This window comes from Sceloporus occidentalis, unplaced genomic scaffold, assembly GCF_023333645.1.
Source record: "Sceloporus occidentalis isolate IW3139 unplaced genomic scaffold, rSceOcc1.0.p SCAF_2, whole genome shotgun sequence".
Taxonomy (NCBI): domain Eukaryota; kingdom Metazoa; phylum Chordata; class Lepidosauria; order Squamata; family Phrynosomatidae; genus Sceloporus; species Sceloporus occidentalis.
Window position 1 is genome coordinate 125,109,969 of NW_028316982.1, and position 27,846 is coordinate 125,137,814.

Consider the following 27,846-nt stretch of genomic DNA (forward strand, 5'->3'; position numbering starts at 1 on the left):
TAGGAGGAATTTCTTGACAGTAAGGGCTGTTCGACTGTGGAACACACTTCTTCGAAGTGTAGTGGAGTCTCCTTCCTTAGAGGTCTTTGAACAGAGGCTGGATGGCCATCTGTCCTGCATGGCAGAGGGTTGGACTGGATGGGCCTTGTGACCTCTTCCAACTCTACGATTCTATGATTAAAAACAGATGAGGTATTAGAAAAAGTGGATGCCAGATTCTTGGAGAAATGTCTACATTACAGCGATTCATAAAGAAAATACAAATGGAACTTGTAGGTTCTCCAACACAATTCTATGGTCAACGTCTGGCAGAGTTGCGCTGGAGGATCTAGAGATCCTTAGAGAGAACATACTAATCAAAACAGCAAATACTCATGTCCGCAAATGTCAAAGGCATAGATTTGGAGGGCCAACTGTAAATAGCAGCAAAACAATTGAAATACAAAAGGGAACTAGAGAGGGCTGTCCTCTCTCATCTTTACTCTTCATTTTGTTGTTGGAAACCTTATTGAGAGATATCAGACAAGTTGCAGAACCTATGAGCTGAGAGTTTTAATAGTACAAGCTGAGAACTTAGGTGGATGATTTGATAATAATGATACAAACCCCAAGGGAATAAATGAAGGGAATCAATTGTGGGGGGAAAGTAAAGCATTTGGGACAAGTGCTTTGTACCAATTTGGGAAAAGTGACACTTAAACTATTTAAGTCAGTTAGCTCTTCTGGAACAACTCTTCGTCCAAATTGTGATTCTTTTGACTTTAAATCCAAGATCATAATTATGTTCTGTGACTTTTCAAAGCTCTGCTGGCAAATGTCCCTTCCCATTCAGTGAAGAGATGATGATACAAATACAAGTACTGTATTGTATTATATTGGTTTCTGGGGGGAAAGGAGGTGGTTAAGTTTACAGGGTAGAATGTCAGGATCATCATTCCTACCAACTTGCTAACTGTATATCCTGTATATACTTTGTAATACTGGATAATGGGATATGCTACAGCAGTGGTGATGCTGGGTAGAAAGATTGTTTTTCTTTCTTGGAGCTAGGTAATGAGCAGATGTGGAGGGAAGAAATCTGATCTTTGAATGTCAACACCAGTTCCATGGGAATACCTGATACCGAGAGGAAAGGCAGTTTATTATGTAGGTGTTTTTAATTAGTTTTTATTCCTATTAGGCATCTTGGGCAATTTGTATGGAACAGTAAGAAATATCTTTAATAAATAATGCGAGAGAATTTTACAAATGAATAAATAATTCTCATTTCCTATTGAGCTATAGCTTCACAGAGGAGTTCTTGGGAACAGCATTACATGACTGAAGTCATATGATACATGGCATTGATGGCAGGATAGAAAAAGACACATACTCTGCCCTGGGAGATCAAACGGGCCATCATAGCACACATTCCTTTTCTGTCTTCTGTGGCTCTTGCTGATTTTATTCCTGCTGCCCTTTTGTCATTTGGGAATGCCTCCGCTGACCAGGCCATCAAACTGTGGCCTTTATCTTGCATAGCAATTGTTTCCATTTTACTGGGATTGGCACCAGCTTTCCCCCCCCCCCTCTGAAATTCTTCTTTATCGAGCAATCAAATACAGTGCTACCTCGGGTTACGAAATTAATTCGTTCCGCGGCTCCGATCGTAACCGATACATTTCGCAACCCGAAAAGGCTTTCCGTTAGCGCTGGAAAGCCGCTAGCCGTGCTTCGCATTTGAATTTCGCGCCGAAACGCGCCGAAATGAATTTCGTAACCCGAAAAATAGTTCGTAACCCGGAACAGTTTTTTCCAATCTAACTTTTTCGTACCCCGGAAATTTCGTAACGCGATCAATTCGTATCCCGGGGTACCACTGTATGGCTATTCCTACTTCCTGTGGGTTGATTACTGTAACATTCAGTTTTTTTCTACATAGCTCTCATACAAAAAAAAAAAATTCTCCACACATATGCTTTGTTCTTCCAGTAGGACTTGAACCCCATTCCTCAAAACACCAGGAGTTCCTTATGTAAGAAGTGTTGTGGAGATGGCATTGGACTGGAATGGCATTCAATCACTATATGACTCCATATTTGTTCTTCTCCTGTCCATGTTTGGGCAGGCAAGAAAATTCAAACATCTGCTTGAGGAGAATGTTCAAGACAGTAAGGACAGGCCCAATGCCATCGGGCCTGAAGAGGAAGAGCCCTCCCCTCCCTCCTTCCAACTGTCATCTTCTGGCCTTAGAGGGAGTGAAATGACAGGCCCAATGCCATCCAGCCTGAAGAGGAAGAGCCCTTCCCTCCCTCCTTCCAACTGTCATCTTCTGGCCTTAGAGGGAGTGAAATGACAGGCCCAACGCCATCCAGCCTGAAGAGGAAGAGCCCTTCCCTCCCTCCTTCCAATTGTCATCTTCTGGCCTTAGAGGGAGTGAAAGGACAGGCCCAATGCCATCAGGCCTGAAGAGGAAGAGCCCTTCCCTCCCTCCTTCCAACTGTCATCTTCTGGCCTTAGAGGGAGTGAAAGGACAGGCCCAACGCCATTGGGCCTGGCCTTGATTAAGAAAAAGAGCCCTCCCTCCAGTCCATCTGCTTTGGTCCAGGCCTCAGAAGGAGAGAAGAACTGCTGGACCTGATCCCCTTCCCCACCACCATCCCCTTCTCCTTTTGTGTCATGTCTTTTTAGATTGTAAACCTGAGGGCAGGGAACCGTCTATTATCCCCTCTGTTGTAAGCCACCTGGATTCCCAGTGATTGGGTGGCATATAAATAAATCCTATTATTATTATTATTATTATTATTATTAGCACACATTGACACTTCCAGTTAAGGATTAGATGTACTAGGGGAAATACTACGAGCTCTTTATGAAGTCCAAAACATCTGGGAGCCACTAAATTGGCGAAGACAGCATTAATATCACTATTGGAAAGTCTATAATGCTATAGTAACTCTTTTCTACCACCTCTGTTGTGCTTTTGATATTCTTCCAGGACAACACAAGTAATCAACTACTTAACCTGGTTTATAGTGGCCACCAAATTATTGCCTATGTGTTAGTGTATATAGCAGCATAAGGGGGAAGCAGTGGAAAGTTCTGGGGCTAGGACAGAAGAAGAGTAAGAGGAGTAACAAACTTCATCTTAATCCTGTCCTGAAGGAAAAACTCCAGTCTTCCTGGCCAATGTACAGATAAAACACCAAAATACCCTGTTGCAAAAAATCCATAAAACAAAATTATATCCAGGAATAGAATGGCAAATACCAATAAAAGCAATTAATACAATCAAACAAACAAACAAAAATGGAGGCCAGACAATAGTAAAATCTAAAACTGAGTTGCAGCCAAAACCTATTGACAGTCTTAGGGAAGGGCCAGAAAAAAACAGGTTCAACCAGGTTTGTTCTCTCTAGTTAGGGCTGCAGAAAATATTTTGGCATGAATGGTAGGAAAAAAAATTGTAGACACTGTGGGGCCACTTGAAGCTGAATATCAACTAACTGTGAAGCCAATTGCAGAATGCCACCAGCATGTAAGGCATACCCAATAAATGTGCATCATAAATATGCATGGTATGTAGTTCTACCGTATCCTAAGAATTTAGAATACAGAAATAAGAATGCTGGCAGCAGTCATTTGGCACAGGGGAGATACACAGGGAACAAAGAGCCAAAAAGAACCACAAAAGCAGGATGAATAATAGAACCAAATACCAAACAGAGCTCTCTCTCACACAGCACACAACATTCTTTCAGCTATGGATATAAGGGCAAAGCAACCTACCCAGGATTAACATTTTAATTAAAGACAATCTCAACTCTGATGGGATAATGAGGAAGAATAGCCAGTAGATGGCAGGCTATACTCATGTAAATTGCTACCTGCAGTGGACCAAGGAAAAACTATCCCTTGAAAGAGCAATAGAAAGAGGGAACAGCCATCAGAGAGGAGATGCAGTGGCAGAAGGCTATAATGGCGGTGGTGGGAGAGGTTCAGACAGCATTCAGTTTAAGAATCTGAAGTAAGGTGAACAGCATTGTAGAAGCTAATATGCCATCCACAAAGTATAGGAGAGAGTAAAGACAAGAATCGTATGGTCTTTCTGATGTTGGACTGCAACTCCCATCAGCCCTAGCCACTAAGGCCAATGGTAAGGAATACTGGAAGATACAGTCCAACAGTATCCAGAGGGCTACATGACTGCCATGCCTACTTTAAAATAAAACAGTGGTCTTTAGATGGACGCTGTACATGTAATGCAGCATGTGGTTGCTCAGCCATTAGGGAGTGAAAAATAAGACTAAACTCAAGAAAGACTATTTCAGGAGGACCTGGTCTAGGCCATGTAAAAAAAGAAAACAATCACTGGAGTGGCAGATTACACACATACATGGACACACAAGTACGTGCTGAGGCCTGTGGGGCATGGAGGAGAAAGGACTTTAGAGTGTACAGATGATCCCTCCCTTTTCCTGTAATATCCTGTGAAAGGAGAGAAGGCTTGTAGCAGGCCAATTAATTCCTCCTATTTCTGACAACTGGACAACAGCAGTGGAATTAGAAAGGGGAGCTCTCATCATCAGGACTTGGCTCCAGTCAAATGGCCACAGATAACCAGAAAAGGGCCATGCTGGCTGACCTCTTGTTTCTCCAAGAGTTGGTAACTCTGTTTTTCTCTTCACCCTTGGCTTGTGCCTTTTTGGCCATGGAGTATAGCTCAGATCCAGGGTGACTCCTGGTTCAGCTATGCGAATTCATGTCGTAACATGAATGTTTTATCACACCTGGTTGCCCTTCTGTTGCCCTTCCGAATCGAGGGGGAATCGAATCCAAGGCAAGTCATGTGATTCGGACTCATGCAAAGTGGAGTGAGTGCAAATTGTATTACCATACCAGTGCATATCAAGCGGATTAAACAATTCGAATTGGGACCTTTGTGCATGCTCAGTAGGGGTCTGGACACTGTCCTCCTTCCCTGCCCCCTCCTTAGCTGTCATCCTTCATCAGACTGAAGGAGCAGTCAGGGGATGATGGGATAGGTTGCAGGGGATCACTGGAGCCAGGGTTCAGATGCAGGATAAGGCAGGAGATAATGGGATAGGTCACAGTGGGTCACTGGGGCCAGGATTCGGATGCAGGAGAAGGCAGGGGATGATGGGATAGGTCACAGGGGGTTACTGGGGCCAGGATTTGGATGCAGGAGAATAATAATAATAATAATAATAATAATAATAATAATACTTTTATTTATATACCGCTTTTCCTTCTGATCAAAGCGGTTCACATAGTATCAATTATATAAACATATATCACAATATAAAGCAATATAGTACAGAATACATTACAACAAGCAATACATTACATCAATCCTGGCTCAGGAGATAATGGGATAGGTCGCAGGGGGTCACTGGGGCCAGGATTCGGATGCAGGAGAAGGCAGGGGATGATGGTATAGGTCGCAGGGGGTCACTGAGCCAGGATTCGGATGCAGGAAAAGGCAGGGGATGATGGGATAGGTTGCAGGGTGGCAGAGAGGATGAGATGGCATGAAGGAGGAGGAGGGGGATGAAGGAGCTGGATGACATCGGAGTGATCTTCCACACCTGACCAATTCAAAGTGAAATCGAAGTGAGCTTGAAAGCGAATTCTGTGAATTCACTTTTTTCCCGATTTTACCCAAATGTGGAATCTCTGCGGAACCTCCACGGACGCCCATAGAAAGGAATCTCATCTGATAACACATTCACATTATAATGTGAATTCACACTGTGGACCCGCAGTCACCCCGGATCTGAGTTCCAAAAATCCTCAAAAAGCCCCGTGTGATATACTCCCATCTGCTCCCTCATACTTTCCACGCTATCCACACCTGTCATGTGGCTGCTTTTCTCTCCTTTCCTTAGCAGTCTTCTCTATTCAGTATGATGTCTAGGCCATCACAGTTACTTCATTGTCCTGCACACCAGATCCTTTTATCCTTGCCCTTCATTGCATCTGTAGCAGAAGCGCAGCATAGGGACTGCCCAGTTTCTCAGCATCTTGGTACTGGAAGATGCCAGGATATTTTATTTGAAATCCCTGCTTGGAGAATTATGAACTGTTAATTAGGCTGCACCTCCACTGCGGAAATAATACAATTTGACACCACTTTAACTGCCTTGGCTCAATGCTATGGAATCCTGGGATTTGTAGTTTGTTGTGGCACAGAGCTCTCTGACCATATATATCACCAAATTCCATAGCAATTTGCCAGAGCAATTAAAATGGTGTCAAACTGCATTAATTCTGCAGTGCAGATGAGACCTAACTTTCTAGGAGCCATAGTTTTTTCCACTCTGATAGTCCATCATTCTACAAGCAAGAATTTCAGATCTGGATAAATTGTTGTAAGATGTTTATAAAGTTGTCCCTCTTTATCCATGGATTTTTTATCCACAAATTCAAGCATCCATGGCTGGAAAATATTCAGGAAAAAAACATAAATTCTAAATAGCAAACCTTGATTTTCCATACCTTTGCACTGTAAGCAAATAAGGCTAAAGCCCTATGCAGACTTTCCTGAGACTAAGCTCACCTGAGCATAGTGGGACATTCTTCCAGGTAAACATGCAGAGATGTGCACTGTCAAGTTGCAATCTATTTATTCTTACTTGTGAGTAAGTAGCCTCATTAAACTATGAAGTAGGACTTACTTTCAGTACTTTTAAAGGGAGCCTATGATAGCAACCCTTTTAGCTTCTTTTTAAAACCCTGGTGTTGTCAGTGTCTGAAAAAAGTGAGTGAATAAGACACTGCTGTTTATGACACTGCTGTTTACTACAAAAATAGAGACTATGTGGAGATTTCCTCTTTTTCAAGAACCACAGGAGTCTAGCAACAATATGGATTTAGGCGGTAAACTCCTCTTCCTTATCTTCCCTCGAAGCCACCCTGAGTTATAAAGTTATAAAGATATAAAAACAATTAATAGCATGTTTAATAAAGCAAAACTCTCCCAAATCCTCCAGAGTATAATACAGTTGTCCCTCCATATTTGCTAAGGTTAGGGGAACAAGACCCCCATGAATATGGAAAAACCGCAAATAACAAAAACACTGTTTTTACCTGAGAGGACACCTCTCTAGGAATCTCTAGGTCCTCCAGTGCAACTCTGTGGTCAATGTCCAACATACACTGACCATAGAATGGCACTGGAGTAGCTACAAATGGTCTTTCAGTGCAACTTTTAGTTAAAATTGACCACAGAGTTGCACTGGAGGACCTAGACAGTCCTAGAGAGAACATATTAATGAAATCCGTGAATAATCAAATCCGGAAATATCAAAGCCACAAATATGGCGGGATGACTTGTACATCACTGATTCAGAATTAAAATCTAACAATGTTACATCAGTGAAATAATTCTTGAGAGAAAAGTAATAAGGTAGACATTGGGAAAGAAAAGCTTTCATCTAATTTTTGGCTAACTAGAAACAATCTGGACAAGAAGAAAAGTTAAGTTAGAATCCTCCTTCCTTTAATTTAGTAGAATGGTCCTTTGCAGATCAAAATAAAAATAAAAATCTATTGGCTTTTTAATTAAAAGTTGAGATAGGTATTCCTTTACTGTGCTGAATCACAGTGTGCAGCAGAATTTTCTCAGCTTTTTATAAGGTCAGTAGAGTTTTATTTTTATTTTGATCTGCTTAGGGCCGTTCCCTTATGACCAGATTCTTTTCCAATTTCTTTTCTTGGAGAGACTGTTTCTCTTCCTTGATGGCTCCAGCTAGGAAGATTTCTTTCTGCCCAGTCAAAAGCAAAATACCTTTAAAAACATCACCGTCAATAAAAGGCTAACAGAGGATCGTTAGGAATGTTAGGTAAATAAAAATACAATTTTGTATGTGAGCTTTGTGAAAACGTAGCTTTTCTGCGAATTACCGTTCTCTGCTTTGTAAATATGGATACAGAGCTCTTCCCAGTTTCTTGACACTAGGTCTTGTTGAGCAGTAGCAAGTGCATGACCAGAGAAGGAAAATGTTTTGGCTTTGGTACTCACAAATCACAATGCCTTTAAAGGGAAAGTAACAGTTCTATGACCTTTCATGGTGCTCTCTTGTCCAGTCTGGATTTCTATGCAGAATAGCCACATTCCTAGTCACAGTTTTCTCAGAGGTCCCAAATAGTGCAATGATGAAAACCACTGACCATTTTTTCAGCTTGTATTACAACTCCAAATCTGTTCAAATAATAAAGCCCAAAAGCTATGGGGACTTCAGCCCAGTAATTTAGTAGTTTACTAGGTAAAGACAGCATCATGTTTATACTGACTCAGATTCCATTCTCTCACCATCCCCAAGCCACTGCTTTGGGTCGGCTAAATATAATAAAAAAACAGTGACACATCTCTGCACATTCTGTTGCAGACTTAAGGTCACTGCTCCTACCTAAATGAATTCAAGAAGTGACTACAGCATGAAGCTTTCAAACTGGAACTGAGGGCCGGCACACACCACCAGGAAGCAGTGTCCTGGCAGCGATAGTAGGGTTCAGGAGCGTGCACCAACTGTATGCTCCCGAGCCCTATGACGTGCAGCACTGCCTACACAGGGGGCTTATAGATGGCACATGGGTGTCTGAGTGCCCACACATCTCTTGCAGGAGGCAGTATCATAAGGGTTGCAATGCAGCCCATATCATGCCAAAAAAAAGAGCCACACTAGGCAGCTCCTTTTTACTGCACAGCGTTGCCGCCTGATTTGGTTGCAGTAGCCACGCGGCGCAACAAAGAGGGGTGGCGTTTCCTTGCCTATGCGTACAGCCCCTTAGTTTCAAAAGAACTTGGGAACTTCTGCTTATTGTACTGAATCTTGTATTCATTTAATTGGTCTTAATGCTATTTATAACACACCTAATGCTATTTCTTACAGCACTTGGCTTCTGCTTTCATTGGTAGGGTCTAGAAGTAGAATAGTCTTTTTAAAAACTTCCAACAGAAAAGGGTATTTCTGCTTAGAAATTCTTGTGAAATTATGTTCCTTTCCTTTTCCATATTTTTTAAACTAATGCCTTTACAGGAAGAAAGCAGAGACAAGGGAGAGAAGAGATCTCTCTGTCTTCTGCAATTGTTAAATATTCAATACCTTTCCTTTAAAAAGAAAACTTAGGCCCGTTACACACTTCCTGATGCCCCTAACCCTAGCATGCACACAGCGTGTACAAAATGGCAGAGCCCTATACACATAGGTGCTGCCATGGCTATGTCACGACCGTGCCGCCTCCAAACGGGGCGGCATGGAAGTGATGTACTGGGGCTGCGCAAGGGTGCCTGGGGCGCGCTTTCTGCGGCCCCGGAAGGAGCTCCGTTTTGGAGCTCCTTCCACCTTTGCGTCACCGGGCGCAGCCTTTACATGGCTGCGCCAGCGACACAGAGAAGAAAGGGGCCAAATGGCCCCTTTCTCCTCCTCCCCACTGCCACCGGGTATCCTTGGGGCTTGAAGCCCCAAGGACACCCCTTTCCAGGCTGCGGGGAAGTGGCCTTTTGCCACTTCCCCACAGCCTGGAAAGTGGCAGATCGGGGCCTCAGAGGCTGCCGTTGTCTCAGCTGAGGCCCCAATCCGGCGGGGAAAGGGCCGGTTACAGGCCGCCCCAAATGGGCGGTCTGTAACGCGCCTTAGATTCTAATCTGATCTGTGAATCCACGTGTGAAAAATTAATTGCAGATAGGTGAACAGCAACAATCACCATCTCAACCATAAAGATTTGTGGTAAAAATGCTTTAAAATTTGTTGTAAAAATATCACATAAAAACAGCCTATGCTGCTCAATTCTGCATATGTGAATGGATGGATAAACCCTTTCCCCGGATGACACATTCTTTGCCACCCACCCTCATCTCAGATTAGCTGGGAGGTGACTGCAAAGAGTTTCACCTTCTCTTGCCAGCCTTTTGCATCCCTCCAATCAAATCCCAAAGAGAGTCCCATCTGCTCTTTTTCTGCTTCAGCTCTAAGTAACCTGAAGCTTCTTTTCCCCATACCTCCCATTCCCATTTAATGGGAATGGCACAGATGTTTAGCAGTTCCTCAACTTCAGTCAGACCTAAGTGGCCAGGTTCTTTTTCAGCATTTAAATTATATTAAATATAATGTAAAAAAGTAGATTTGCACTATAAGCCTAATTAACTGGGAACAAGAATTCTAGACTGAAGCCTGGGACACTGTCAGGGAGGAACAAAAAGGCATTACCTGCAGGTAAAAAGAAAGACAAGACTCAGTGGATAACAGATGAAACTCTTCAAGCAGTTAAGGACAGGTTAAAAGCAAATGTAAAAGGAACCAGATATACGGTCAGACCCCTGAATGCAACTGTTCAGCGACTTGTGCACAGGGACAAAGAATACTGCTAGAATAATCAATGCAAAAAAAATAATAAAAATTAAAATAGATGACAAGAAAAAGGGAAGAACAAGAGATCTCTGCCAAGAGATCGGAGAAGTCAGAGGGAAATTTAAACCAAGAGTAAAGTTGTTATACATGACCAAGAGCCTGAACAGACAGGCCAAAATAAATTGCTTTGGGCTACTTTGGAAGTGTGCTGTTTAAATGAAGCATGTGTCCTAAGAGGCCAGAAGCTACACCAAAGCCATGCTCCAGTCCTAAGAACTTTGGCACAGCTTCTGGCTTCTTAAGATGCATGTGTCAATTAAAAAGCATAAGTCCAAAGTGACTCAAAGCAGCTTTATTTTGGCCTGTCTGTTCGGGCCCCATATACAAATAAAAAGACAATGGAAACAAGAGATTAAAGGATTCATTCAATGAAGTCAAGGCAATTTACATCTTAACATTAAGGAGGTTAAATAATGACCACAGATGATTTACATAACTTTAAAAGAGATGATGAAGACATTGAAATAGTTCAGAATTTTCCTTACGCTGCACCTTACTAGCAGCATATGCACCTAGACAGGAACCCATTCTCACATATGTGCTTTTATTAGTTACAGTTGATAAAAAGTCCTTGGTTGTCTGCCGAGCCTACTGGTTACTGATTACTATACTGATCTATATAGTAATCTATGAGAGCCAGAATGGTGTAGTGGTTTGAGCATTGGACTGTGATTCTGAAGACCAAGGTTTGATTCTCAGCTTGGCCATGAAACCCACTGGGTGTCACATGCTCTCAACCTTCAGGGAAGGCAATGGCAAGCCTCTTCTGAACAAATGTTTCCAAGAAAACCTCATGATATGTTTGCCTTAGGGTCACCCCCCACAACAAAATAGTAATCTATACTGATTACTAATAATCCACACAAAGTATATACCACAACTCAGGTTTAGATCAACTTTGTTATTAAGCTAACAAAAATTAATGTGAGAAATCTTTGTATCCATTCAGCATTTTTATTAAAATACATGTGTGTAATTTTCCATAAATATGATATCAAAACTTAATCTATGGCGCGTTATAGACTGCCCAAAACGGGCGGCTTTGCGCCACTGCCGGTTGCTGCGTCCAGGAACTGCAGCAGCCAAACCACGCGGTTCCCGGGTGCAGCAACAAAGAAGCGCCAAAATGGTGCTTCTTCCTGCGCCCTGGAAGAGGCGCCACAAGGCGCGAGGCGCACACCACTTCCAGTGTGTGACGTCCGGACGCTGCGTGTCCGCATCATCAAAATGGCAGTGCCCATCTGTAGTCGTTACACGCGAGGGGCAAGGAAGTGCCGCCCCTCGCGCGTAACAACGGCACTCTATAGGGCCCGTCCGGAACGCACCTATGTAAACTAAAACAATAGCTCCTTACCAATATTTAAAATTTAAACAGTAGCTCCTTACCAGTATTCAAAATCCTAGCTGTTGTTATCAAAGACTGTTATCAAATAGTACAAAAAAAAGTCAAAAAAGGACTCAAGGAAGTTTAAAATGAGGCGGGTTACAGACCGCCATTTAGGACGTGCTCTGCGTGTCCTAGGGTTAGGAAGGGGCGTGCTAGGGTTAGGAAGAGTTGCCCCTTCCTAACCGGCCCCGTTCCCAACACACGCGGACAATGTCCTAAATGGCAGCGCCCATCCACATGGGCGCTGCCATTTTTACATCATGGATGTTGCGTGTCCAGATGTGGAGCGGCGGAAGTGACGCCACGAGTGTGCGCCTCACGTCTCGCAGCGCCACTTCCAGGGGCCAAAAAGGAGCGCCATTTCGGTGCTCCTTTTTCGCTGCGGCTAGAAGCCTCACGGTCTGGCTGCTGGGGCTTCCCGCCGCGGCAGCTAATGGCGGCGGCTGGAGAATGGCCGCTTGAGGGCGGTTTGTAACACACCCAGTCTAGAAGCAGAGTAGACGAGACGAAGTCTAACGGGGGTAAACTCCAAGCTCTTAACCAGCTCTGAGTAGGTTGTTTTGAGGTTTACATGTCTCTAGATTTAGATGGCATTAAAACAAGGTTATATACTTTCTACAATGCTACCTTATTTGAAAATTATCCACACTTCCATATAACTGAGCTGTTAACTTCAGATTCTAGCTAACTTTAAAAATACAGCCTTTCAGATCAGACAGGATTACTTTGAATTGTATCCCTGAGAAAACAACTGTACACTCTAAATTTATTACTTAAATAAAGTATTTAAATATTTCTTATCTATGTATCAGTGTTATTGTTAGCTGATAAACATTGCTCTTAAGCTTTAGCCTTAAGAAGCAAAGTGATAAAGTTCTACAAACCAACACCCTTAACAATAATATTTGGAGAAAAAACAAATATTATATTTTACATTTTTAATGTCCCAAATAACCCTTGCTCAACATTCTTATGAACTTTCACATGGAGGAATGCTGAGAGGGAACAAGGAGTGGAGCCACCTTTCAGCATGAGTAACAGGCACAGCTCCATTCCACCCATTAGTACTGTTAACTAAACACTCTTTTTTACTATAAGGAATCATAGCCTGGCCATATAGAAGAAAATGAAAATGAAAAAGCCCTACATGCACAAGAGCTCTGCTGCAACCTCCTAAAGAGGTAGGGTTAAGGTCAGAAATCTCTCCCGGGGACTACAACAAATGGATCCTAAATGAGGACAATAAAGGCAAATATATCATCTATTTATATAGTGGCATTAGTGTGTAAATGGTGCTTTAAAAGTAAAAGAACAACAAAACAAATGGGGAAGAGAAGCTGAGCCTAGGAAAATGAAAGAGCAGCTGGGTGGCTTTTCACCCTCCCTTTACTCATCTGGTCAAAAGGGCAATCAATTGCAGTTGCTGACAAATGCTAACTAATGCCTTTCCCTATCCTTCCACAGACAGCCTTCCAACAGGTGCAAAAAGGTGGATGCTCCCAGGTTCATGACCATGTAGACCACAAGTCCACACAAAAGCCTCCCAGTCAACATTAATTCCTTGTTGTAATATTTTATTGGAAGTGAGATCACTAAAAATAATCTCTCCCAGCTGCGAATGATATGCAGAATGTGTTGTTGTTGTTATATTTATTTATAGCCCAACTTATTCCGAACATAGGGACTCAAAGTGTATCTACATGCAAGCAAAATTATTCTCAAAATTCTACAACATAGATTCCAATCATACATGGATAGAGAAAATCCAGAGATGCAAATAGGGTTCAGGAAAGGAAGAGACACAAGAGACTACGCTGCAGACATAGGATGGCTAATGAGCATACCAAGGAATTCTAGAAAAAGATCAGCATGTACACTGGACCCTTGGTATCCACTGAGGTTTGGTTCCAGGACCCCCTATGGATACTAAAATCTGTGGATGCTCAAGTCCCATTAAATACAATGATATAGTAAAAGACACACTGAGACACACTTCTTTATTCAGCCAGGTTTTAGAACTGAAAGCTTTTGACAAAAGGATTGTAAGTACTGCATTGCTTGTAAATTGTATTGTTTAATTTTTTTAAAAAATCATCTTTGGAGTACATGTTCTTGATATGGTTAATAGTTTAAATAATGCTGACATCTTGTATGTTTTTGTTAACTTTTAAATGTGTGAGCCATCTGGAATCTCAATCTTGAGGGAAAGATGGGATACAAATGAAGTTTTTACAATAACAGCAAACTTACCCCTTTGAGAAGATGTCTATGTGTGGGAATATAGATTATACACACACAAAGGAGACACAGTCATTAAGTGTAGGAGGTGCATATCTGAAGACACTCTCAAAGTTGCTGCCTACATGCATCCATGTACTATTCCAAGGCTGCTGATGAGTAATAAAGTATTTTTTGCTTATTATTATTTTTTCCGGTTATTCTCCTGAAAAAATTTACAGAAGCTCTCAACAGAGAAATTGTCCACATTTGTGCTCAGTGTAAGCAGATGTGGAAAAAACATAGATCAGAAGATCTCTAGTTCCATGTTACTGTCCAACAAACATCAAAGCATAGTTTTCACTTTTATGTGTCTCATAAAGCACTCAGTGTTCTAGAAGAACTCTATTAATAGCACTAAAAAGAACATGTGTTTTATCTACCAATAAATAGAATTATATGCTGCTTAAATACAGCAGGAGAACTCTTCTGAAAGTGTTGCAGAAAACAAATGGATACTTCTGATACCTGTACACAATTCCTTGGGGAGCGTACATGTTGAAAATATCCATTACACCTGAGTGACTGGCATCTGTTTGATATGGGAGGCAAGTGTATGTGCTTAGTCCCTTCTCCACATTCAAATAACAAATAACATCTCTGTTTCTTGATACTTGTTGTATTCAGTTGGACTATGCTTCTTCTGGTTTCTTCTGGTTTCTTTTATATGTTCAGTCAAGGACAAAAATGACTACTACTACTACTACTACTACTACTACTAATAATAATAATAATAATAAATATTTATTTATATCCCGCCTCTTCCGTTTTGAGGATCGAGGCGGGTAACAGTAAAGTTTATAAAATATACAACAATAAAAACAACAAGCCCCACAAGACCTCAGCCCAACCCTCCTTCCCAAGTATTAAATTAAACAATAAAACATGGTTAAAAATACATAACAACATGGCAAAGTTACCTGACAAACCACAAACAAGAAAAATAATAAAAGGAGGGGGATTCAGTTGGTTCTGGACATTATCAATCGGGGAAGGCCTGCCGGAAGAGAAAGGTTTTTGTCACCTTTTCGAAAGCCTCAAGCGAGGATAATTGGTGAATCTCTTCCATCAGGTCATTCCAAGTTTTGGGAGCGGTGACAGAGAAGGACCTCCGGGAGGTCACCGCCAGCCTGGTCTTTCTTGATTGTAACTAACCTTCTACCTCAGCACTGTGTTCTCTTGGGTTCTCTACATAGGTTTCAGCCCATGTGAGATTCAGTCACATCGGCTTCCTGTGGGAATATTATCAGGAAATCATAGAATCATAAATAATGGAGTTGGAAGAGACTACTCTAGATCAATCCTCTGTCATGCAGGAATACACTACTAAAGCACTCCTGAAAGATGACTATCCAACTTCTGTTTAAAGACCTCCAAGGAAAGTGGGTCCACCACCCTATAAGGCAGTTCACACTACTGTTAAAGAGCTCTTACAGTCAAGAAATTCTTCCTAATGTTCAGGTGGAATCCTTTTTCTTGTAATTTGAATGCACTCATTAATGTTCTAGTATTTGGAGCACCAGAAAACGAAATCATTCCATCTTCGACATGGCATCCCTTCATATATTTAAAGATAGCTATTGTGTTACCTCTCAGTCTTCACTTCTACACTGCATCTGCACCAAAGTTTAGAGAGGTATAAGAAATTATAACAGGTCTGTATAACATGAAGACTGTGTGCAGCCTCACCTATTTTTGTGGCCCCTCAGATACCCACCCTAAACTTCCTGCCAAAATATGCTTTCCTCCAAAAATTGGGCCTTGCTTTGATGTGTGCATGTGTGAGAAGGAAGGAGGAAGAAGGGGGCCTTTTCCAGGGTGCCCACAACCTTAAATTAAAGTGAACTTCAGATTACTTCTGGTTTTTTTTAAAATTAAAAACACATTTTACTGTTCATTAAAACAGTGACAATTAACATAAATTAAAGAGAAAATTACTTGTACATCTATACAGGATACATAAACATGGCTCAATCATGGGTTGCGGATGTAGAACACCTACTGTATTCGAGTATCATGTGCATGCCTCACTTTAGAGCTGATTTTGAAGCCTTGTTCTGAAGATGAGAACATAAGACTTCAGAATCAGAAGAATGGTGCATCTATATACAGTCCTTCCCCCCACAATGGCCAACAAAATGTTACCTGGATGGCTCGTACTGAATGGCATACTATCTATGAATTCAATTAAAATGTCCATTGCAATGCTGGAAGAAAAAAGAAATACAGTGGGCCCTCGCCTTACGTGGGGATCCGTTCCGGATCCCTCTGCGTAAGGCCAATTCCGCCTATGCTCAAGCCCCATTGTAAACAATGGGGCTCGTGCACAGTGGTGCGGCGGTGTGGCGGTGCGCAATGGGCGCGTGCGCCCATGCAACTGAATGGGACGCCCCGCCCCTTCCGCCCCGCGGCTTGAGCGCTTATGCTCAAGCCGCGTAAAGCGTGCCCACGTATGGCACGGGCGCGCTGTATATTATGCTTTCCATTCCAGTTTATGACACTTCTTTAAACATTAGTGATCTACTTCAGCCTCAGATACTCATGACAGATGACACAAAATATGTCAGAAAACAGGGGAACAATGGGAATGGCTTCAGGTATAATGGAAGCAGATGTCATGACTGAATCCCACAGAAGACTGTAGAATCACTTTTCAGTTAATGGGGATCAAGGAGAGATCTGCCAGATACTGAAGAATATCTGATTCCAGAAGGCTTATGTTCTAGGAGCTCAAAATGGGGATAGAATTCTAATTTGTCTTCTGTCTACTGTGGAAGTAAGAGTGTTACTTCAAAATGTTCTTATTTTTCACAGAAATTCATACTGTGTAAGGGTAACCCCCCCCCACACACACACACAAACTGGGCACTCCCTCTGAATGGCGAGAAAGTTCATGACAAAGGGAATAGGCTCAGTAATGATTGTTTCTCCCTACTGCATACAGCAAGAACAAATTCAGCTGTTCCATCATGTTCCCAAGCATAAATGGGGATTGTAATTCATCCAAATGAGCCATTGTAGACAGAGTGCTTCATGTCAGAGATCTAGAGGGATTAGGAGCCTTGGCAACATACACGGACACAATAGTTGGGTTACATGGCCCCTAAATGCTTTCAATGGATGTGGATTAGATTAATGTTTAATATGCTTCAGAAGATACTAATGTCCAGTCCTACTGCTTAAATGAACACAACTTGTATTATTATTATTATTATTATTATTATTATTGGGAAATATAGTGATCAGTACTTTGCTTTCAGTTTAAACTATTCTTTTAAAATTTCATTTCCCTTTGGAAAGTCTTGGGAGTATTTTCTTGTGGTCTTTATTGTCAGAGGTACTCTGGATAGTCAATTTGTTATTATTACTAGCAAAATACCTTGCATTATGATGGCATTCAGAGTGAGGAGCAAGGCTTATCTCTTACCAGTTGTGTTCCAGATTTCAGACCATTTAGTCTGTTCCATTGAATGCAATGGGGAATGAGAACTCAAATCAGCGTGTGATTGTGTCTTGTGATCTGCTCATTATACAGTGTGCCTGCATCATACATGTGCACATTACATGCTGCTTTCAGCATATGCTGAAAGCAGTGTTGCTTCTTCCGGCGCAGTGCACCGGAAGAAACAATAGTGCACGCACCCATGGCACACGCACACCGCTGCCATGAGCACAAGCCCCATTACTTGCAATGGGGCTCAAGCATACACGGTTTTTGTTTTACATGGGTGTGTGTGTGTGGAACAGATCCCCCGCATAAAACAAAGGTGCACTGTACTAGATCAGTGCTGGCAATTCTGCAGCCCCTCAGATGTTGTTGAACTCCACTTCCTATTAGATACAGCCATCATGACCATTAATCCCCACCCATTATGGGATGCCAGGAACTGAGCAGGTGGGAGGATCCTGTAAACTTTATTTAGAGCTGTCAAGTTTAGGACCCTGCTTAAACTTTGTGAGCTTTGCCAGGAATTAGCTGACAGGTTGGAGCTGTGCTGTTCTTGCTTTCTTTCATTGGACAATCCAAGAGGAGTGGTAGCAGAAGAAATAATGTTGGGGTGGGGGGTACTTGAAGCTGTGCGGGGAAGGCATGTCTCTGGGGAAGGGGTTGATTCTTGGAAAGAAATCTCCTCTGAGCAGCTCCTGTAGTTGAAACTTCTCCCTTTCCCTGTTCTCACTAATCTCCAGTCCAGAGCATATGACCTCTGTAAACCCCCTACAGACACACCAGCTGCACCCATCTCTCTGCCTCAGTAATGGATTGTGTCTGCTTCCTCACTTGGGAGAAAAGTGGGAAGTGCCCCTCTCCACTCCAGTGAAAAAAGATTGTAAGTCCTTCCTTAGCAAGGAGATACTTCTCCCTTTGCATCTAGTCACCTTGGAGCAGCAGTTGAGCAGCTGGCTAAGCAGTGACCGAGAAGCCTTTCACCCATGCTGGTTTTGTGGCAAAGACTGGTGTGGGTGAAAGGCTTCTCAGTTGATGCTCAACCAGCTGCTCAGTTGCTCCCGGTCACCCTGGGAGCAGCAACTGTGCAGCTGGCTGACAAGTGGCCAAAGAGCCTCTTGGCCTTGCGACAAAGGCTGGCATGGGTGAGAGGCTTCTCAGTCACTGCTTGTTCAGCTAGTTGGTGGTTGCTCCCTTTGTATCTGGTCACCCTGGAAGCAGCAACTGAGCAGCCAGCCAGCTGGCCTTCCTTTTGCGGTAAGGATGGCATAGACAAGAGGGAGGAGCAGGCTTGGGCGATGGGTGCTGCTGCTGCTGCTGCTGTATTCACACATGAGAGGGTGAGACAGAGGTGGTAGTGGTGGTAACCTGGGCATAGATGAGGTAGACACAGATCAGCTAACCACTGAAGAAAACATAGATGCTGGCAGCAGTCAGGGGGCAGCCGCTCCATTCTCCTCATCCTGGGATAGGCATTGGGGGGGCACCAGGGTTGTTGCTGAAGGGGAAAGGGGGCATTAGTGCAAAAAGGCTTGGAGATCACTATATGAGATAGATAGAGGCGGATTACAGACCGCCCATTTGGGGCGGGCTGCACCCGCCCCTTTCCCCGGTGTATCGGGGCCTCAGTGGCTAGAACGGCAGCCGCTGAGGCCCCAATCCGCCGTTTTTCAAGCCCCAAGGACACCCCGCGGCGGCGGGGAGGAGGAGAAAGGGGCTGCTTGGCCCCTTTCTCCTTTGGTCCGCTGGGCGCAGCCGTCTGAAGGCTGCGCCCAGCGGACCAAACCAGGAAGTTCCTGCTCCACGCTAAGGGCGCACTAAGCGCCCTGGCACGGAGCGAGGACATCACGTCCGCGCAACCCCGTATAGAGGCGGCGCGGTTGTGACGTCCTCATGGCGGTGGCCGTGTGGAACGGCCACCGCCATTTTGTGCATGCGGAGCGCGCACTAGGGTTAGGGGGGTGCGGAAGTACCGCCCCTTTCTAACCCTAGTGCGCGCTCCGCACGCACAAAACGGCCCATGTGTAACGGGCCATTGACAGAAAAAGTTTGGGGGACCATATATGAGATAGATACAGACAGACAGATAGATCAGAACAAATATAGATTTCATGCACATACATACACACACAGAGACACACACACAAAACAAACCAACACAATATAAAATATAAAATAAAAAATCAGCAGGAAAAAAACTGTACGAAATCTGATAACATAATTAATAGAAAAGATACATGAAACAACTAATTATCTAAGTCCTCTTTAATGGAAGAGAGGTATCTTGGTAACAATCTCAGGAAAAGCAGATCCAGACATTTGGGCCACCACTCAAAAGGCTGTCCCTTAATTGCCACCAGCCCAATGCTTTCTAATGGCAGATGTGAAAGTAAGGGCTCTAAAGAGCCAGACAGGCTCCTATGGATGAAGGTAGTGCTCTGTATGGACTCATCCCAAACTGTTTAGGATTTTAAAGGCAAAAACTAGCACTTTACAATGAGCCCAGGAACATACTGACTAGGAATGTAATGATCATTCATTGCAGTTTGCTAAAAATATGGATTTTTTATATCTCTGTGTCTTTACATTTATATGTATGAATTGAGAAATTTTCTACCTGATCACCCAGATGTGAGAATTGTCAGATGGTTCATTTGCAAATGAAATAAATGGGTGGGAACTTCATTTGAAATTCAGTGTTCTGGATGTTTTTATTTCTTTATTGCTTCAGTGACATTAAACAGCAGGGGTGCAATTGAGTTTGTGATCTTCATGTTGGAAAGGTTTAGCAAGCAACATAGGAAACTGTTCTTGCCAATCAGATGGTGAAATTGTATGTTTTTGTTGTTTTTGCAAATGACTAGATTCAAATTTCTCACACCTACCTTAAATAGAAAATGTCACACAGCGGTAAAGTATAGTTTATGAGGAGGCTACAGTGAAGACAAGCTGGGATCAGTTCTCAATTTTCCAGTTGCATGCTGCAATCCAACCAAAATGGTCTGTTGAAGACATTCTCTGTGTAGCCCAGGAAAAACACACACATACACGGTGGAGTGATAATAGTCGTCAGAGCCAGGTGCCTGAAGAGGGTACAAATATTCATGCAGTTGTTTTGATCCACATCTGTTTGAGCTTAGAAACATTTTTTGGGGGGGACAACAGCTTTTTGTGAAGAATTACTGGAGTTATAGTCTAACACAATTTCTTTCTTTCTTTCTCCCCCTCTCCCCCATCTCTCTCCTGATGCCTAAATTCAATTGCATCCCCTCTGTTTAACGGCACTGAAACAACAAAGCAATAAAAACATCCAGAAGATTGAATCTGAAATGGAAGTTCCCACTCCTAACTGGAATGGGTAAACTTTGCTCTCGCTGAGGGATGAGAAATTTTTAATTATCTCACACTTCCCAGGGGGTCTATTTCCTGGCCTTCTTCAGTATTAAAAGAATTATGCAATCATTTTACATGACTATTGACAAGCACTGTAAGCTATATAGCACTGGTTTAGCATGGTCTAGCTCTGACCAATATTATCATGACTATATTTTATAAAAAATACTCAAATGTTTCCAAGTCATCTTCAGTGGCAGCACCACACAGTTTATTACAATACAGTACAATACTCTTGTCTGGATCTAACTTATAGATCTGTAACTAATGCTAGGCACCTTACTTTCTCCAGATAACACTGCAGATAAACCACCTGAAAATTTTTAAGATATTCCTGGCTAATGGCGCTACCTGCCCCTTCATAGACAGTACCATATCCAGTGAGCCCCCTCCCATATTTGGTTCTTTATTGTGAAGTGAGTTTTAGAGGGCGGTAGTATGGGATATAACTTCTGAGTCAAATGCAGACTCTGGCTTGCTTTAGTAGGTCCTACCCCTTTGGCTCCTGAAAAAGCAAGACCATCTTCCAATTTAAAGCAAGACATACTGGGAATACATTCCTTTCCTTTAAAAAAAAAAAAGCCAAATTATGCTCTAGAGAATATAGTTAGTCTTTAAAACAAATCAAAATAAGGGTGGAATCCTGTTGCTGCACTATGCTAATGTAATGGTCTGCTACACTCCTGTTAGAGGTGCACTTTCTTTTTACTTGCACAGGGAGCAGGTTGCAGAAACAGCCATAGGAAGAAGAGGCTGTTGGCTCTGAGTAGCCTCTTTCTAAATCCTTTGCTTCTAGGGAGTGGGATCGTTGATGCTATGAAAGGAATGGCTTAGAAAACTGCCTGTCCCATGGGTTTTAATTCTCAGCCCTTGCAAGCTCATTGGAAATAAGCTACTCAGAGAAACATTAGCTGTAGATATCCTCCATCTGCAGGAGGCTGAGTCTAGATTATCTTTAGGATTCCTTCCAGCTCTGGAGTTCTATAATGTCAATTCCATGCAACAGACTCCTAGGCTGCAAAACATGGTTTCGTATCATGCCAAGATTTCTGACAAAAACACCTTCTTATCACTGTTCCATGGTAACCGGAAGCAACAGAAGAGACTTGTGGACTGGACTGACTCAAGAGGGAAAGTGGGCTCAGACCATTCTACACAACCTCTGACATTTCATTTGGTCATGTCCAGTATTTTGGTGGGTGTCATCAGTTGTTACAAAATTTGCCACCAGAGTTTGGCTGAAAATATCCTTAAGTAATTTTTGTCCTGCTTGATCTCAGTTTGCAAATCCACAGGATTGTGAAAAGTAGCATAAAGGGATATGACATGTGTCTGTACTTTCTTTTTTGGTGCACTTCCAAAGCTGTTAAAAGGGTGTTTTTTTGTTTTTTTTACAGAAAGCATATTCAAGGATAGCGATATTGGCCATGCAGAAAAGTGCAAAATCCACACAGCAGTCATATCTTTATGCAGCCAACTCCAAAGAATAAAATCACGCTTTGGCTAAATAAAGGTATTACTGCATTGTGGATTTGTTTAATACAGTCACTCTTAAAATAATTCTAATGTGCTTATAGGGTTTCTATCTAAAATTTACAGAGCAACTATTGAAAAATCATATGGCTCAAATAAAGGCTCTAAAAAGTGTGGGAATCAGATCCAACAATGAATATATAGCAATAATAAATATGGAGATCTCTTCCCTATTATGCAGTATTACAAATGGCATTCCTATAATTAAAGCTGCAGAAGATCAATAAAATATATCTGAAAAATGATGGAGAAGTTATCAAGCACTAGGAACACTTGATAATATGTGCCTAATCTGTTCTAAAATAATCAAATTCTGGACAGAAATTACTGAATAATTAAACAAAATGGCAAATCAAATAATATAACTTAATGGATTCTTGCCAATGTCAGTTTTTAAATAATAATAATAATAATAATAATAATAATTATTATTATTATTATTTATAACCTGCCCCTCTACAATATGCAATCGGAGTGGCTTATAAAGATTAAAAAGCATATAAGCAAAGATTAAAAAGCAAATAAGAACAAAAATGTAAAGTATAAAGATCTACTATCTTTAAATAGATATATATTTGATTAAAATTTCAGTTCGAATGGTTGTGTGATTAGTCATTCTTTTTCATCTCTTTTTTTCCCTTCAAATTCCTCAGAAAATACCCTCCCAATTAAGTATTTACAATTTGGATTGTCTTTTGTTTAGATGTATCTGCAGTGTTTCTCTCTGCTTTTCTTTATTTTCTTTCTCTCTTTATTTTTTAAAAATCTTTCTTCTTTGTTCAAGAGGCTAGTTAAAGTTTTCACTCAACTGAAGTTGAGATTCTGGGGGCATTTTGGTATAAATCTTGGACATAATTGGAGAAAATTTTAAATTGCAAACTTCTCAGACTATCACTTTAATTAGACCTTAATAAGACATTTGCTATCTGGACCTAGCTCTGTTTTGTTTTTACACTTAGGATGCATGCGCACTGCAGAAACAATCCAATTTCATGCCACTTTAACTGCAGTGGTTAAATGCAGTAGCATCATTGGAGGGTGCAGGGGTACAGACCACACCTGGTGACACCTGAGTGGGGGTGACACCTGACTGCACCACCACCCTGCACTGCCCCTCCTTGTCACAGCCCAGTTTTCCTCAGAAGAGAACCAGGCCACAGCAAAGAGCCACGTCGAGTGTGCACACTTCCTTGCCATGACAAGCGGAAGGGGTGAGGCTTGTACAAGGAGAGGCTGAGAGGCTGGGCTCAGCCTTGCTGAGCATGCACATACCCCTCTGCCCCTTCCTGGCTTTCCTATGAGGAAAACCAAGCTGCAGCAAGGAGGGTCAGGGGCCACGCATCTGCACACACTGGGCAACACAGAGCCAAACCTCCACGCCACTCCTTGTGGAATCCCTGCCCCTTCTGCTTTGGAAGCCCCACCCCCCACACTGGGTGATATCAGAAGTAGGCATGCCACTGGTTGAATGCTTTGGAATTCTGGGATTTGTAGTTTTGTGACATTTAGTCATCTCTGTCAGAGAGCTCTGGTGCCACAACAAACTCCAGAATTCCATAGTATTGAGCCATGGCAGTTAAAGTGATGTGAAATGGGATTATTTCTACAGTGCGGATGCAGCCTTAGCTTTCAGCTTTTGTAGTAGTAGTAGAATCATTATTGCTACAAGCTATAAACCAGGGGTTCCCAACCTGGGGGTTGGGACCCTTTGGGGGTCGCTCGACCCTTTGGGGGTCACTCGACCCTTTGGGGGTTGCTCGATCCTTTGTCAGGGTTCGCCAGGTTGGGATTCCCCCCTGCCTCTCCCTCCTCCCCCTTCTCCTGCGGATGCTGAAGCTGGCGCTGGCACCGCAGGGAGAGGGGGATGAGGCCATGGCCGCCTCCTCCGCTTCCCCTTCTCTTTGCGGGTGCCTTCGAAAGCACCCACGGGGAGAAGGGGATGGGGACGCCTCCTCCGCTTCCCCTTCTCTTTGCGGGTGCCGGAGAAGGCACCCATGAGGGGACGGAGACAGGGCTGCCTCTTCTACTTTTCCCTGCGGGTGCCAGGCACCCACGGGTAGAAGGAGACGGGGATGGCCTTTGCGGCCGGAAATCCCGCCCTTTCTTTGCCAGTGGCCTCCCTGATTGGTTGGGAGGCCAGGAAGGGGCAGGACATCTGGCCACAAAGGCCGCACAGGGGCCTTTCGCCTGCAATGGGGGTCGCAACCCAACAAAGGTTTGGAATCTCTGCTATAAGCCATTACAATTCAAAATCATTAAAACAACTTAAAATGAATAAAATACCAAAAACAGGACAGAAAAAATATAATAGCCATACTTTTAAAAAATCACATTTCTAGTAACTAACATTAATAATTTAGGTTAAAATACCAGCTGTCTAGGTTAAAATAACTTGCCAAAATAGTTACAATTGGTTTTGGTACCTAGATGATAGCTTCCTAGCAACCAGGGCAAATTTTGCAGTCTTGACAGTGATGTAAAGATTATTATTGGATAATAAGGGGCTCGACAGATGGGCAGCTCTGTGGCGCCCGTTTTTGTCCCGAGTCAGTGCTGCAGCAGGCTCATGCTGCAGCACCGACACACTGCCAAAAAGAAGCTGCCTAGAGCGGCTTCTTTTGTTCAGCACCGCAAACAGGAAAGGGCGCCACCATGACATCTGAGGCTGCGCAGTGCTTGTATCATCATGGTGGCCGCCGTGTGGACCAGAGGCCACCATGATGATGCAAGCGCCGTGCGCTAGGGTTCGGGTGTATGTGGTTGCTGCATGCTCCTGAACTCTAATTTTGGCCTGATGATAAGATACAGATCTGCTCAAGGGGGGATTTTTACAGATGAGAGGAAGAATATGATTTAGGAATCTTTGTCTAGGGGATGTATATAGGAAACATTGTAGCAGATTAGGAAACATGTTCTACGGGACTGACATGTTGTAACTGGATTGAGTTACTTTTAGTTAATTTGAACTGGATTGGTTTTATAACAGTTGTTGCAGACTGACACATTGTGACTGAATTGAGTTAATTGTAGTTAATTTGAACTCCCAATTGGTTTTAGAATTAAAAGATACAGCTGTGTTAGTCAGTAGAATCAGTGTGTAGAGAGATCTTGTAGCACCTTTGAGACTAACTGAAATATAGAAGTTGGTAGCACAATTCCAGATAGTGGTAACCATTGTGTGTCCCTTTTGTGGGTTGTTTTTTTTTTTGGGGGGGGGGAGATGTGTTCAGAAGAAGTTTGTCCTTGCCTTCCCCTGAGGCTGAGAGAGTGTGACTTGCCCAAAGTCAGCCAGTGGGTTTCATGGCCAAACTGGGAATCACACCCTGGTCTCCGGAGTCCTAGTCCACTCAAACCACTACCACGCTGGATTCCAGGTGACTCTCCAGAAGAAGAGGAGGATGCATAGCAAACAGGGGTAGGTCCTGGGCACTGCATTGCCCTCCTGCCCTTTTGTTGCTTCTCCTCAGGAAGGGAAAAGAGAAGTGGGCCCAGCAGTGATGAGGGGGTACCAAAATGAGGATGAGTCGCCATAATGGAGGACATGACCAAACAGAATAACAGAGTCGGATGAGCCCTCAAGGGTCATCGAGTCCAACCGTATTCTGCCATGCAGGAATCCAAGCACCCCTGACAGAGGGCCATCCAGCCTTTGTTTAAAGACCTCCAAGGAGATTCCACTACAGTCCGAGGGAATGTGTTCCACTGTCAAAGAGCCCTTACTGTCAGAAGTTCCTCCTAATGTTGAAGTGGAATCTCTTTTCCTGGAGCTTCCATCCATTGTTCTGGGTCCTATTCTCAAGCTTGCTGCATCCTCAATAAAATATTCCTTCAAAATACTTAAAATCATATCACCCCTTAACAGTCTCCTCTCCAGGATAAACATCTCCAGCTGTCTAAGTTTTTCCTCATAAGGCATGGTTTCCAGGCCCTTCACCATTTTGGTGGCCCTCCTCTGGACACACTCCAATTTGTCAACATCCTTTTTGGATTATGGGGCCCAGAACTGGACACAAAAGAGGGCTTATAAAACAAGGTTGTCCTCGACCTCCCAGAGGACCTTCTCAGCTATCGCTCCCAGATTGTGGAATGGCCTGCCAGACAAGACCCATCATATTACCAACCTAAATAGCTTTAAAATAAGCTGTAAAGACAGATCTCTTCCAGCAGGCCTTTCCTGAATAGTTCCTTGGCCACTAGAAGGCAAATGTAACTGTTGAGCTCCAACCTCACTACAATCATGATTTATTGTTTATTATATTAATTTTAAGTATGTTTTAATACTTATCTTGTTTAATTGTATTTTAACAGGAGGGGGGATTGAGGAATTTGGATTGTATGTTTTTTAATCTTTGTAAACTGCCCCACTTGCATCTTGTAGAGGGGTGGGATACAAATAAATTTTATTACTATTATTATTATAATATTGTGTCACCTCTTAGAATCGTAGAATTATAGAGTTGGAAGAGACCACAAGGGCTATCCAGTCCAACCCCATTCTGCCATGCAGGAACTCTCAATCAAAGCATCCCCGACAGATGGCCATCCAGCCTCTGTTTAAAGACCTCTAAGGAAGGAGACTCTGAGGAAGAGTGTTCCAATGTTGAACAGCCCTTACTCAGGGACATAGCCAAGGGGGGGGGGAGTCTGGAGGCCCTGGACCCCCCCTTCTGTTAGATACAATGAATGGTGTGTGCTGCCGTGCCACCCCACCCAAGCCCATTATCATGGTGGCACTTAGTCTGGACCCCCCTTCCCAAAATCCTGGCTACGTCCCTGCCTTACTGTCAGGGAGTTCTTCCTAATGTTGAGGTGGAATCTCTTTTCCTGTAGCTTGCATCCATTGTTCCGGGTCCTGTTCTCTGGAGCAGCAGAAAACAAGCTTGTTCCCTCCTCAATATGACATCCCTTCAAATATTTAAACAGGGCTATCATATCACCTCTTTTCCAGGCTAAACATATCCAGCTCCCTCAGTCTTTCCTCATAGGGCATGGTTTCAGGCCCTTCACCACTTTGGTAGCCCTTCTCTAGACACCCTCAATTTGTCAACATCCTTTTTGGAGTGTGGGGCCAGCCCAGAACTGGACACAGAAGAGGGCTACCATGTCACCTCTTAGCCTTCTCCTCTCCAGGCTAAACATCCCCAGCAGTTTTCCTGGCAGGATCAGCAGAGCTCAGCGTCAATCCAGGCTGCAATGGAGGGGAGCCGGGAATTCCTGCTGGACAGAAGGCGGGAATGGAGGACAGGGCCAGGGAAAGGAGGGCCAGCTCTAGTGGTAGAGGGTCCTCCTCCTCCTTCCTCCCAGCTAGGGCTTCCCTCAGCAGCAGCAGCAGCAGCAGCAGCAGCATCCTCTCTCCTCCTCCTCCTCCTCCTCCGAGGCCTCTCTCTGCATGCGAGCGA

The 27,846-nt window shown here is 43.2% G+C and overlaps 1 long non-coding RNA gene across 1 annotated transcript; it reads right to left on the reverse strand.

The window, feature by feature from the left end:
• On the reverse strand, positions 1-27,787 carry LOC149318984 (uncharacterized). Its single transcript, XR_016279839.1, has 3 exons — positions 27,556-27,787; positions 20,407-20,604; positions 1-171 (listed from the first exon to the last, which is right to left on the reverse strand). It is a non-coding gene; the product is annotated as an uncharacterized LOC149318984 (long non-coding RNA).
• Between the last annotated feature and the right edge of the window lie 59 nt (positions 27,788-27,846).